Source organism: Canis lupus, chromosome 30 (genome assembly GCF_011100685.1).
Source record: "Canis lupus familiaris isolate Mischka breed German Shepherd chromosome 30, alternate assembly UU_Cfam_GSD_1.0, whole genome shotgun sequence".
NCBI classification, from domain to species: domain Eukaryota; kingdom Metazoa; phylum Chordata; class Mammalia; order Carnivora; family Canidae; genus Canis; species Canis lupus.
The window spans coordinates 39,420,082-39,433,449 of record NC_049251.1 but is presented as its reverse complement, the minus strand read 5'-3'; the positions used below and the strand labels follow the sequence as shown (position 1 = coordinate 39,433,449).

Here is a 13,368-nt window from a genome sequence, read left to right as displayed (position 1 = left end):
TTATAAAATGGGCTATAATAATCAAATCAACAGTGACAAGTTAGCATGCACAATTAATACAGCAATGGGAGTACCTTCTCTAAAGATGGCAATCTTGTATGGTACAGATTTAATTTAGGCCACAGAAAATTCTGCAAAGAACTGACGGCTTCTGCTTTCACTGGATGAAACTGGCATAAATAATTAACTAGGTTCAATTCTTCCCCCTACAGAAATCAAGTCACTTTCCTCAGGCTAGGGGAGGAAACTATAGTTTCACCTCCACCCTGAATTATAAAGATCTTCTGATTTAACCTACAAATGGTGCTCTCTTCAGAAACTGGTGGCTACAGTAAAGAAAATCTACAATTTAAAAAGAGCCCTCAGAAAGAAATCTATAAAAGGTAGACTCCCCAAATAGCAACACTGGAGAGAGAGGAGATTAAGAGGGTTTCACAGGGGTCTCAACTTGATTTTAAATTTAATGTAGATTTACAAGGTAACATGTTAATATTTTATAAAGCCATTTGGTAAGTGGTGCAGTCAGTTAAGGACTGACTCTTAGTTTCTGCTCAGGGCATGACTTTAGGGTTGTGAGATGGAGCTGGGCGTGGGGTTCTGCGCAGAATATGCTTGAGTTTCTCTCTTCCTCTCCCTCTGCCCCTCTCCCTGCACACACACACATGCACACACACACTCTCAAATAAATGAATCTTTTTTTAAAAAAAAAAGTTTTTTAAAGTGGACAAAAGATTTGAATAAACACCTAACCAAAAAAGATATATAGAAAATAAACATATGAAGAAATGCTCAACATCAATGCCATTAGGGAATTATAAATTAGAACAAGAGGGGTGCCTGGATTGCTCAGTAGGTTAAGCGTCCAACTCTTGGTTTTGACTCATGTCATGAGCTCAGGTTGTGATCTTGTGGTCATGAAATCAAGCCCTGAGGCCAGCTCCACATTGAGCATGGAAGCCTACTTGCGATTCTCTCTCTCCCTCTCCCTCTCCTCTCCATCCCCCACTCACGTGCACACTCTGTCTTAAAAAAAATTAGAACAAAGACATCACACACACACACACACACACACACACAAGACACTATATACACCTTTTAGAATGGCTAAAATTCAAAACATCGACAACCCCAAATGCTGACAAGGATTTGGGGCAATAGGAACTCTCCTTCATTATCAGTGGGAATGCAAAACGGTAAGTTACTTTGCAAAATCAGTTTGGCAGTTTCGTACAAAAGTAAACTTAGCCTTACTATATGATCCAACAATGCACTCTGATTTGCGAACAAATGCCCATACAAAAATCTGCATACAAATATTTATAGCAATTTTATTCATAATAAAATTATGAACAAAACTCAGAAACAATCAAGATATCCTTCAATTGCTAAATGGATAAATTGTGATAAATCCACACAATGGAATATTATTCAGCAATAAAAGTAAATGAACTATCAAGCCACAAAAAGACATGGCGAAACCTTAAAAGCATATTGCTAAGTGAAAGAAGTCAGTCTGAAAAGACTACATAGTATATGATTCCAACTGTATGGCAGTCTGAAAAAGACAAAACTACAGAGACAGTAAAAGATGAGTGGAGTTTAGGAGCAAGAGGAGGAGGGATAAATAAGTGGAACATGGGATTTACTGAGCAGTGAAACTATTCTGTGTGACATTGTAATAATAGATCCATGACATTACAGATTTGTCAAAACCCATGAAACCGTACAACATAAAGAATGAACTCTAATGCAAACTATTAACTTTTTAAATAATGTATTAATATTGGTTCATTAATTATAACAAATGTATATCACTATTCTGTTTCAATCCTAAATGAGCGTACTGCAATGTTCAATTCCAGCACAAACCATCCACCAGTACAGAGGGCATTATTCCAACCAAGACTGCACTTCTTTCCGATGCCACCTGTACTTCAGGAATCCCCAGGCCACCAGCATTTCTAATCATCTGACCATAAATTCAGGAATTCCTATGATCCTCAGTTTGATAATTTGCTAGGACAAGTCATAGAACTCAGGAAAGTATTATACATCTAATTAGAGTTTTATTATAGAGGATACACAGAGGACAAGGTGGAAGGGGGAGGTCCCCAAATGAAAAACTTCCATGCCCTCTCTCCACGAGTCAGTGTGTGTCATCCTCCCAGTACATCAATATATTCACCAATCAAGATGGTCCGCTTTGGTGTCCAGAGTTCTTATTGGGATTTCGTTAAATAGGCATGACTGATTAAATCACTGGCTGATCACATGACTGGACTCCCGCTCCAAACCTTACCCACCCTCCTGTGAAGTCAGACTGGCCTGAAGTCCCAACCCTCTAATCATGTGGTCACTGTTTCTGGTGACAAGACTCCATCCTATAGCTATCTAGAGATCCACCAGAAGTCACCACACTAGCATAACAAAGGCACATCTCGGGATCCCTGGGTGGCGCAGCGGTCAGGCGCCTGCCTTTGGCCCAGGGCGTGATCCTGGAGACTCGGGATCGAATCCCACATCGGGCTCCCGGTGCTTGGAGCCTGCTTCTCCCTCTGCCTGTGTCTCTGTCTCTGTCTCTCTCTCTCTCCGTGTGACTATCATGAATAAATTAAAAAAAAAAAAACAAAAAAAAAACAAAGGCACATCTCATTCATTCAAAACCTATATTAATACCTTCATAGAAGCAGCCTCTTATTTTGAAACAAAATATTAAACTAGAATTCAATTCAGACACAAACTCTCTTAGCTTCATGAAAGGCTAGAGATTACAAAGAATGAAAGGAAGGGAGTACTGATCAGAAGGCAACTTTTAAGGGGAGCACATTCCACAACTAGCTTAGATTGTGAATCACATCAAATAAACTTTATCAAACGATGTAACACTGAGCATGTCAATATAAACCCAGAACTGGCATAATGTTCATATAAAAACCACTTATATGCATTTTTTAAATGGATATACTGGTTATGGCACGTAGCAATGGTTAACACTATCACTGTCAAATGCAACCCAGACTGAATGAATTAAACAGGTGGTGAGTGAAATGGAAAAGAAATCAAGGTGCATTCTTCCTAAAACCTACCCCCTCCCGTAGCGTTAACTGAAGGAGCAAGGACTCAAAATCTATGTTACAAACCAAAGCTCTGAGGGTCAAAAATATTTTACAGAATTGTCATTTTCCTCACCAACACCAATAAATAAGTTATTAACTCTACCCTTTTGGCATAATAAAATCATTTCAACAGAACTAAAAGTGCTACAGTTTCAATGTCAAATCTTGTGAAGATAAATGTTGCTGCTGTGCCTCAGAATTCAAACTGCTGCAGCAGGTCATTAGCCTGTTCTATTCTTTTGACACATTTTAACTCATTTCATAAACCCCGAATTTGTTCCTCTTTTATAATCCTTGAAAAAACTATTTATGGGCAGGCAATTTCATTTTGCTAGGCTGACAGAGACAGTCCCCATGGGAAGGGGCCAACGCAAGCAGGACTGAAGCAGCTGTTAGGAACCAATTCTCGTACCTGTTAATTGCATTTGTGACCATGCCGCCCCAGCTCCCACACGCACCTGGTAAGCAAGAGATAAATTGAAACAGTCACGCCTCAAGAGTTCGAAAACTAGAAGGCTCTTTCGCTCTTCCTCTGAAGAATTCAACTAGGGGAACAAAACACTGAAGGAAGACAAAACTGTCAAAAGTACATAATAAGCATACATTGCAAAAACACTAATTGGACCTTCCTGACTACCAAAAAAAAAAAAAAAGAATTTTATAAAAAGCTAATAGAAAAAGCACGTATTCATTTGGTCATTCTACAAACATTTACTGGAATTCCTACTGTGGCAGACACTGTTGTTAGGTTCTAGCAATATAATAGTGAGCAAAACAGAATGTCCCTCCCTATCCCGGTCAGAGAGAAGATAAAGGAGAAATAACTCGCTCAATCATTAGGTGTGAAGAAGAAAATACAATACGGCCATGTAATAAAGAGTGTTGTAGGAGCAACTTCCAGTGAGCTGTCCGGGTAAACCTCTTTGAAGAAGGGACACGTAAAGCTGACACTTCAGTGTCAAAGAGGATGCAGCCAAGCAAGTGTGAGGAAGACCATTCCCTACAGAGGGACAAGTAGTAGAAGGACCCTGCAGCTGGAATGAACTTGGTGTCCAGAAGAGAAAAGAAGGCCAAGGTGGCTTGTGTTTTGTGAACAGGGTCAAGAATGGCAGCAGATAGGTCCCCTCAAAGTGCCCACGGCCATTTCAAAGCCATCAGTTGGCAAGAAAAGAATAAAAATTATGATCAGTGAGCTACTCATGGGACCTCATTTTTGGATTAGTAATGACCAACAGAAAAAAGAGAAACATGAGTTAAAGAAATGTCCCAAGAGCAGAGGTTTCTGAGTCCCGGCTGAACCACCGCTGTAGTGTCCTAAGTAAGATGAATGTCTAGGACTGGCATACCTGGACAAGGGGCTATCTGAGGCTTATTAAGGAAATGTTAAAATGCAGAACTCATAAATGAACTTTAGACAGAAATTAATATTTCTGAATATCCTTGTCCTAATCTCTGCCTGACCTACTCATTTCAGATAGTCCAAGGATTTCTTTTTCAAACTTTAAATGTAAAATATAGATACCATAAAATAATACCCTCCTAGAATAGAAATTTTTAGCAATTTCAGAAAATTTGGCCACACGTAACCATCTTACTGGAATCGCAAAATAAACTAGGACTTTTAAAAACAGAAAATTTAGTAAGTATTTAGATCACCTGTTTTCCTTTTCTAGCAAGCACAAAGCAAGTCTTTTGGGTTTAAATGTGTAACATTAAATGATGCTGTATTTTAAGAATAAAATCTACCTATGAAAACAGAGCTACAGGCAGCCCGGGTGGCTCAGCGGTTTAGCGCCGCCTTCGGCCTAGGGCGTGACCCCGGGGTCCTGGGATCGAGTCCCACGTCAGGCTCCCTGCATGGAGCCTGCTTCTCCCTCTGCCTGTGTCTCTGCCTTTCTTTCTGTGTCTCTCATGCATAAATAAATAAATAATCTTTAAAAAAAAAAAAAGAGAGAAAACAGAGCTAATTCATCTATTTGAAGGACAAACTATATTCTGGCATTGAGATATTCCCAGGTATATTGTGTATGTTGTATAATGCTAACCAGATTTTTTTGTAATGGTACTATAATGTTAAAATTCACAAACTATGCTTATTGCTATTAAACAGATAGCAATTTTTTTTCCCTGCATTTTTTTCCCCACAAAAGCACTTTTGGTAAGGCTCTAACTATTCACTTAAAAAAAAAAAAAAAGAAAAAAAAGAACAGGAAAACAATAGAGATCAAAATCTTGCTTTAGATGAGGTATGTGGCAATGTGCCTTCACATAAACTGCATGCTTAATTTTTAATAAAAAAGAACATTAGCATCAGAGACTAGAATACCACCGCTATCACTTCCTAAACCTTAGTCTTCCTCATCAGTAAAATGAGGCTACTACCATCCACTCTCACAAGATTAATAGAGATTAAATGAAATATAACAGGTGAAGATTAATGCATTCCAGTCTTATTACTGGTAATCGTTGAAGGGGGATAGAGGCAAATATATGTTTAAAAAAAGAGAAAAATAATCATAAATTACAGGTTATAAGAGCTAAACACATGTAAATAATACCTCTGGAGTTGAATATACAGGTCAAATTCTTGTTTCACTTATAAAAAAACAAAAGCTCATAGAACATGACAAAAAGCAAGGCAGAGAAGGGGCTAAAAACTCCTAAATGTGATGTATATTCACAAAGCACTTTCATATATTGAAGATCCAACTGATCTTCACCATAAAAAACTTAATTTGACTGCTGAGAAAGCAAAGCAAAGACAGCCAGCTAGTAGTTAGTGATGGAACCACAAGCAAAACCTAGGACACAGAATACTGCTTCACTTAAAATAGAGATTGAAAAATCTTTCTCACTCATAACTTGACTTATACAAAAAAGTATGCCAATCATATTTTTAAATTCAGATAATTATTTTTAAAGTCATACTATAAAGACATAAAGGTTTCCATTCTGTATTTAATAGAATCAATCAGCTTCTAAACGTTAAAATGACAAGTCTTTTGATATATACCCAAATTAAAACCTCTACTGATACTTGCTTAATATAAAGTAGCAAGGATTATTTTTATTGTTTATTCACAGATTATTTAAACAGAACAGCTGGGTTAGTGAGTTGCTGAATATTTTAACATACTCAATTAAGAAGTCCATTGTTTCTATCATCAACGACCCTAATACACACAGCCTTAAAAATTGCTTCATCAATCCTTTATTTTCTTTCAAGTAGGATTTTCAAGTTAACCCTTAGGTCAATCAGTTTTTTTTTTTTTAAAGATTTTATTTATTTATTCATGATAGTCACAGAGAGAGAGAGAGAGAGGCAGAGACACAGGCAGAGGGAGAAGCAGGCTCCATGCAGGGAGCCCAACGTAGGATTCGATCCCGGGTCTCCAGGATCGCGCCCTGGGCCAAAGGCAGGCGCCAAACCGCTGCACCACCCAGGGATCCCGGTCAATCAGTTCTTATACTTAAGTCAAAATGATTCATTTTCATGAAGTAATTATGTTACAAATACTCCATTATTATTCAGCTAAAGGGACAGATAGGCTGGGAAACTCATTAAAAGAAAAGGATTCGTGCAGAGATGATCCAATTGAACAATATTATAAGAACAGTCATATTTACATAACATGTTTCTGGATGTCACTGAGAAAATACATATCTGCTTTAAAAAGGATCAAGTTTTGCAGGAGGATTTCTAGGTTTAACAAGAGAATATGACACAGCAAAGTCAGAGCTCAACCACCATGATGGTTTTCAGGTCATTTGTACAAATACAAGGAGAGTATTTTCCCTATGCCAAAGAGGCCTTTGTAAAAAGTCACTTTGAAAGATATGAAAATGCAGGTCCACATGCATAAATGTAATTTCTGAGTCTTCAAAATAATAATTGGCAACACTGTTGTTGGGCAGGTGAGAGTAGAAGAGAACCATTAAATCCATACACAAATGAATTGCAGCCACTTACATTACTTTCATATGAATGAGAGAAGAATAAATATATAATTTGGGTGGGAATCAAGCACTCTTGAAATAGTCATGGCCAGAGAACGCCATCTAATTAACTGCTTAGCTCAGTTCATAAGACTTCATTTGGGCTCAGCAAGGACTGTCACTGAATAGAGTAGAGGGCACAGCCTAAGTGCACCAAGTTGTCTGGTGAACTGAGACAACTGCACACACCTCCAAGTAGGTTGCTTGTCTGTTTTCTGAGCATTTTTAAAACTGCATTTGATAATAATGTAATTATGAACCCTTTAGATAATCAAAATAAGAGAGTAAGTGTGTTAGAAATTCAACTGGAAAAAAAAACACCAGCTTGTGACAAAGCACCCTACTTGATTTCTTACAGCTTCCTCAGCCACGACTCTAAAAGAGCTATAGAATTCATTTAGAATGAACAGGCTGAGGCATTTTATAAGTTAATAAAGACAGATCTAAAGATAATTTTTAATTGGTTATTACATAGCATAATCAATTATTGGAATAGTTCCTTCCTCAATCACCCTGGACACGTTAAGAGTATATAAACACATTCTTCTATTTAGAGCAATTCACACTTAAAGCACTTTACCAATTACAATATATAGGGGGACTGGGTGGCTCAGTTCGTTGAGCATCAGCTTCCTGATTTTGGCTCAGGTTTCATGATCTCAGGGTACAGAGATTCAGTTCTGTGCTTAGCAGGGAGTACGCTTAAGATTCCCTCCCTTCTCATCTCCCTCCCCCTGCTCACTAGCACATGTACGTTCTCTCTCTCAAATAATAAAATATTTGGAAAAAATATTCATTCAACACACATTTATTAAGCACTTAATGTGTGCCAGGTACTTTTAGTGGAAATACCTGGAAACATCATGCTGAATTATATCAGCCTTGCTTTTGGAGGCAGAGGATATGGCTTACAGATATGCAAATATTATATGATAAACAAATGCTAAAACAGAAATGTGTACAAATCATAATGGAAATATAGAAAGGGAAAGCACTTGGTGTGCCTGGGTGGCTCAGCTGGTTAAGCATCTGCCTTTCGCTCAGGTCATGATCTCCAGGTACTGGGATCAAGGCCCACATTGGACTCCCTGCTAAGCAGGGAATCTGTTTCTCTCTCTCTCTCTCTCTGCCCCTCCCCACTGTTCGTTGTCTCTCTTTCTCTCTCAAATAAACGAAATCTTTATAAAGAAAAAAAAGAAAGGGAAAGGACTTAAGTCTTCCTAAGGAAGTGAAAAAAGGCTTGTCAGACTACCTAATTTTTTCACTGAGTGTTATAAGGAGTTTGGTAGATATATTAGAGGTTGTTCACATGGAAAGGGGAGCATGAAAGACTGACAGCCTGTGCAAAGTCATATAGGTAGAAAAGAGTACTTGTTCCACATGGCAACAACAAAGCCCCAAAATAAGCAAAGATGAAAAAATAAGCAATGACCAGAATGGGGAGCAAAAGATCTTCAGTAAGGCAATTCAGGAAGTTTGGACTTTATCCCAGTAAAAATGTGAAGCACTGAAATGGTTCAGGCAAGGGAGTGCCTGGATGGCTCAGTCAGTTAAGCATCCAACTCCTGGTTTTGGCTCAGGTCATGATCTCAGGGTCATGAGATCAGCTCTTCACTCAGCACAGAGGCTGCTTGGACCTCTCCCTCTGTTCCTCCCTGCACCCCCCCTTGCCTCACCTGGTTCTCTCTCTCTTCCTCAAATAAAATTAATTAATTTTTTAAAAAGTTTCAGGGGCACCTGGGTGGCTCACTGGTTGAGCATCTGCCTATGGCTCAGGGCGTTATGCCAGGGTCCTAGGATTGAGTCCTGCATCAGGCTCCCTCCACAGGACTCCCCCTGCTTATGTCTCTGCCTCTCTGTGTCTCTCATGAATAAATAAAATCTTTGAAAGAAATAAAAATAGGGATCCTGGGGTCCTGGGATCGAGTCCCACGTCGGGCTCCTGGCATGAAACCTGCTTCTCCCTCTGTCTGTGTCTCTGCCTCTCTCTCTCTCTGTGTGTCTCTATGAATAAATAAATAAATAATCTTAAAAAAAAAAAAAAAAGAACTGAACCCTTAGCCCATGAAATCTGATGCTATCTTCGGGTAGATGGTGTCAGAATTGAGTTGAATTCTCAGAAATCCTACTGTGTCTTGAGAATTGCTTGGTGTTGTGTGTGTGGGGAACCCCTGGCCCCGACACTGAAATTGAATCTGGGAACCATAAAAGGTCATACATACAACAAAACGAAGGAATAAAATTAGAGGCAATCAAGTTTGGTAGTTCTATTAAAAGATTATTAAGGGGCACCTGGCTGGCTCAGTTGGAGAAGTATGTGACTCTTGATTTCGGGGTTGTGAGTGCAAGCCCCACATTCGGTGTAGAGATAAATAATAAAAACTTTAAAAAAAAGGATTATTAAAATCACTACTACTCTTACATGAAGGCAACGGATTTAGCCCTTATGAGGCCACACCATTCTTTATGTAATGGGCAATGCAAAGAGCCAAGAGGAAGTGCCTTGCTGGGCCTCACCCACAGAGACCACTTTTCACCTTCCTGGAACTCCAGGATTCTTAGCTCAAATGGCTGAGTCTATTTCCAGGACAGGACTTCAAGCATATGTGTGCACCCCTAAGGAGTAGCTATTTAGAGAAGACGGGGGCTGTGGAGAGAGCCTTTATTTTACCACAATAAAAAAGACCTCTACATATGTATATCTGTAATATTATATATGCAATGTATATTACATATAACATATACTTCAAAATATTTTAGCTGTGGTGAGATGTATATCTAATGATATACAAGTACATATATTTACATATTAGTATATAAGTACTACTACTAATATATAGAATATTATGAATTCATAATTTCGTAACATACTCATGCATAAATGATTAGTTGTGCCTAAAACCTAAGGTTTTCTTATGATACATAGTACCAACCTCAAGTTTTAAAACTTTTATTGATTCAAGAAGATTTGAAGTAATTTTTTAACAGAAAAAAATATTTCTCCTATAAGACAGACATACTAAATTCAAGATCAACTTATTAGAAAAATCAAAGCAATATGAAGATAGATATGCCAACCAGGTGTTGAAAACAGCTTTGTTTTTAAAAAATCATTTAGTAAAAGGCTCAATGTGTGGCCAAAGGCAGGTATTTGTTATACACAAACGAGCCACCGTATTGCAGAGCCCTGCTCCTTAGTGCACAGAGATACATTATCCTCACAATAAATAAAGACTCAGGGAGCAAAACACTGTAGCAAGCATCTGTTGGCTAATGACAGAGAAAACCATGGACCCTTCGAGGCCAATTTCCAACCAGCTGTAAGCATGGAAGCAGCACACGCAAGCACTGCTCTTCAATATCACCCCCAAATAACCACGAGAAAGCAGCTCTTGGGCACTCATGTTTGAGTTACTTTGTGGCAAAAGCAATACAGGTATTAATCACATTGCTAAACAAGATATTTAGAGAAAGTTAACCGTAAATAAGCAGAAGTCAAATAAATAACTGCATTTTATTCTCATTCCACTTTTCTATCAATATCTAAGGTCAGTAGAATGACTGGTCTAAGGAAGGCACCAAACAAAACTGTAAACTAGGCGAGGTTTGTCTTCTTACATGATCAGTTACTTTTTCCTGTCCCTGTTTCATTATCTTCTTTCCTCGCCATGCTATCCCCGATACTCACATCCCTCCCCCCAAAGTGCTGCTCTAATGTTCTCTGGGGCCTGCCAGGGCCTCCCTCGCCCCATGTTCCAATGTATCACATCCACATATATTTCTCAGAGTGTCACGTGACCTGGTAACAGCACCCACAAACACCCATAACTCCTTTAACTTGTTCCTCCTGTCCAAGACTCATGCTGTTATTCAACCTCAAGACCACACCCTCTTCCTGCCTTCTCAGAAACCTTTTACACAGCCTTTACCTTTACCATATATTCAACTTTCTCTCTTCACCAGTGTCTTTCTCTCATCACATAAACATATTTAAGACTTTACTCAAAAAGCAATAAAACCCTTCGTTTATTAAAAGGTAAATAACTGCTAGTATGTAGAACTTACCCTATGGTGTCTTCTCCCTTAGTCTCTGCCCTCTCCTCACTACATTCTCTCCCCAGTGAATGTGGTCACAGTAGTGACTTCTGCTCACACTGTTACATTAATCCGAGAGGCTGTAGGGTCTGTGGCTAGAATCAGGAGACCTATGAACTTGGATGGGAAAATAAATTATTCCTTTATTTCCTCCAACTTCTAAAATTACTAATACTTACTATATTTATAAAATGTCTATAGACCTGCCACTACATATTGTTGTGTATCATATTAAATGAACACATAATACTTTATTACAACTAGTTTGGTAATAATACTTTAATTTAGGGGCACCTGGGTAGCTCAGTTGGTTAAGCATCTGCCTTCAGCTCACGTCATGACCCCAGAGCCCTGGGATAGAGCCCCACGTTAGGCCAATAGTGAAACTTTGATTCTTCCTTGCCAATTTGGATGCCTTGTCTTTCACTTCCTTTCCTGACTGCTATGGCTGGGACCTCCAGTAGTATGTTAAATAACAGTGGTGAGGGTGCACATCCCTGCCTTGTTCCTGACCATAGAGGGAAACCTCTCAGGTTTTTTTTTTTTCCAATTGAGGATGATATTAGCTGTGGATTTTTCATATATGGCCTTTATTATGTTGCGGTATGTTGAGGTGTTCTCTCTAAACCTCCTTGTTGGGGTTTTAATAAGTGGATGTTGTTATTTTGTCAAATGCTTTTTCCACATATAATGAAATGATCTTATGGTTCTTATCCTTTCTTTTATTAATATGGTGTATCTGGGTGCCTGGGTGCCCAGTCAGTGAAGCATCTGCCTTTGGCTCAGGTCATGATCCCAGAATCCTGGGATCAGGCCCTCAGGCACTGAGGTCCCTGCTCAGCGGTGAGTCTGTTTCTCCCTCTGCCTCTGCCTCCCCAGCCTCATGTTCTTTCTCGCTGTCTCTCAAATTAAAAAACAAAAAAACTCTAATAGAATTGGTTTCCCTTGTGGGACGCCTGGGTGGCTCTGCAGTTGAGTATCTGCCTTCGGCTCAGGGCGTGATCCTGGAGACCCGGGAACGAGTCCCACGTCGGGCTCCCTGCGTGGAGCCTGCTTCTCCCTCTGCCTCTGTCTCTGCCTCTCTTTGTGTCTTTCATAAATAAATAAAATCTTAAAAAAATAAAATTGGTTTCCCTTGTAATTGTATGTATTTTATTTTATCAATCTGCAGCAGGGACACCTAGGTTGCTCAGTGGTTAGCGTCTGCCTTCAGCTAAGGGCATGGTCCCAGAGTCCCAGGATCGAGTCCCAAGTCGGGCTCCTTGCATGGAGCCTGCTTCTCCCTCTGCCTGTGTCTCTCATGAATAAATAAATACAATATTAAAAAAAAAATCTGCGGCAGACTTTTTTCCAAATATGCCGCAAAAATATCTCCCATCCACATGCTCTTCTATGTGTAAATTTGCGGCTCACCCACAAAGATGTGGAGTCTGATTTCCTTCCTAAATTCAAACTGACATTTAACTTGCGTGAAACCAAAAGAGTATGGTGAAGTGACAATGAGTGGCTTCCAAGGCTTGATTAGGAAAAGCAATGCAGGTTCTGAGGCTAGGTTTGGGGTGGTATGTTAAACAGCGACAGTTTCCAGAACAAAATCTGGCACCTGGAACTGAAGTGCTGACATAATAAAAACATAGGACATGTGACATCAGCTGTGGGACTGGGTGAGAGACACAAACAGGAAGGGCCATAAGGATCTCCCAGCAGAAGCCTGAGGAGCACTGAGAGGCTATTTTACAAAGGCCGGAAAGGAGTAAAACATTATCAGAAGCTGGAGGAAAGAAGACTGTTATGATGAAGGGGCAGAACATTTAGCAAAACTGTTCCTTGTGGTAAGAAAAAAAAAAAAAATGCTGGTAATGAACTGTTTACTCCTAGCTAAGGTAATTTCCAAGCAGATGTCCAAGGTATCAATCAGTTTCTTTTATATATAATAGAAGGTGAAGTTAGAGAGATGAGCTAAAGAAGAAAGTCTTCTGTTTTCAAGCAGAATTTAGATGAAATATAAAGAAACCAGCAATTGCTGGATTCAAAAATAAAGCTATTTTTCATCCACAATCTCTCCCAGTAGAAAGTGCTGAAAACAAAAAAAGATCTGGGGGCAAGATCAAATACAGGGTGCTAAAAGGGAAATCTGGTCTCTAGACAGAGAGGAAACCAA

The 13,368-nt window shown here is 39.2% G+C and overlaps 1 protein-coding gene across 1 annotated transcript in view; it reads right to left on the bottom strand.

Moving 5' to 3' along the window:
• The window catches only part of PEAK1 (pseudopodium enriched atypical kinase 1), a 245,214-nt gene that overhangs the window by 215,559 nt on the left and 16,287 nt on the right, over positions 1-13,368 (bottom strand). The window contains 2 exon segments of the mRNA XM_038581054.1: positions 3,575-3,677; positions 11,178-11,324. The gene's annotated coding sequence lies outside the window, so the exon portion shown is untranslated.